Source organism: Euphorbia lathyris, chromosome 8, assembly GCF_963576675.1.
Source record: "Euphorbia lathyris chromosome 8, ddEupLath1.1, whole genome shotgun sequence".
Lineage (NCBI taxonomy): Eukaryota > Viridiplantae > Streptophyta > Magnoliopsida > Malpighiales > Euphorbiaceae > Euphorbia > Euphorbia lathyris.
This window is the reverse complement of record NC_088917.1, coordinates 41,658,567-41,660,176: the sequence shown is the minus strand read 5'-3', so window position 1 is coordinate 41,660,176 and position 1,610 is coordinate 41,658,567.

Genomic DNA, 1,610 nt, shown 5'->3' with positions numbered 1-1,610 from the left:
ATACATTGGATTCATCATTTGTCACTCCTGATAAATGGGAGATACGTCCAATGATCGCTTGTGGAAGACTTAACTCTAAATCCTTGCAAGGTGATAGCTTAAGACTTGAAATTCAAATTTCACTTAACCTATCTAATTGGAGTTAACTCGGCCTGTACAAGTAAAATGAACGTCTCGCTATATATGACTTGACATTATCCATAGTCATAAGATTCTATTCAAGGATGTAGTTGATGAAGGATCGAATTATACTATAACAAATACGGAAAGGTCAATGACAAAATCAACCTGTCTTCTTATAGCTCTAGGGGAATGTTTCGGATCTGCCAATCACAGTTCTCGTACTCATTCCGTTATACAAAGATTAAATATAATTCTAAGAAATTAATTTAATAGTTGTATACGGCTAGAAGCAATAAGAACCTAATGGGTCACACATAAGACTTGGAACCCAAAAGAGAAACAGATGTTAATTAATTGACGAAAGCCCAACTGAGTCCACTAAGGCCCAGTAACATAGGGGGCGATTTCTATGTGTTGCGAGACATAAGAAATTAATTTAATTTTAACAATTATAATTAGATTATGATTATGGATTAAATTAATTAAAGGATAAATAAATCAGAAAGTTTAATGAGATTAAATTGCTTCTAATTATTATCCTATTAATAAGTTATTATTATCTTTATATTTAGATATAATTATAGATAATAACAATAAGAGTTTTATTCCGAATTAAATTCTTATTCAACCTAATTCTATCTGACTAAGGTTTAGATGGAAGAGGCTATATAAACCCCCTTAACTGAGAATTTCGGCGAACACAGGCCATCCCGGAGAGAGAGAATTTTCGACCCCTACCGTAGTGGATCGTCTTTCACCGCTTGCTTTCGAATCAATTGATTTCATCTCTTTCCTTTTTCTCATTGATCTTGTGTTGATTAATTAAAGGCAATCTATCTTGATTGCTATTACTTGGTTGAGTTCTAATCGTTTACTTATATGTTTTGTTATGTTCATGAATGTAGAAAAGACATACAAAAGGAGAAATTCGTTTTGCTCCTCCTACATCAGCTCAGTTCACGATTTCACGGATTCCCGGAGATTGAACCGTCGGATCGTCACGATGTTTTGACAGGAGCTTATAGACACATCCTTCCTTGGTTTCACCGTTGGGATTGTCTGTTCAGGTAGGGGCAGATTGGTAGATAGTTTCTATCTCTTTTGAAGTTGTGGGCACTTTGTTTGCAACGGTAGATTGATCGTCATAAAGGTATTTATGTTTGTTGAAACACCTTTCCACATAATTTTGATTTGACAAAATTGTTTAAGTGTAACTAAAAAATATTCTAAACACACTAAGTTTAAATGCTTTGATTTATTCTACTAATGTGTTTGTTCAATGTTGAGTTACATTGTTTATAAGACACAAAGATTAAAAGGCCCAAAGCCCAATACGGAAGTCAAAGCCCAAGTCAAACATTTTAAGACAACTCGGCCCGCGTATGTCAAAACGCTGTCGTTATGTACAAAACGCAGCTCAGCGGAAGAAGGATCTAGAAGACCTTCGTGGAACAACTTCGGGACGAAGCTGCTGAGTTGATTCGACA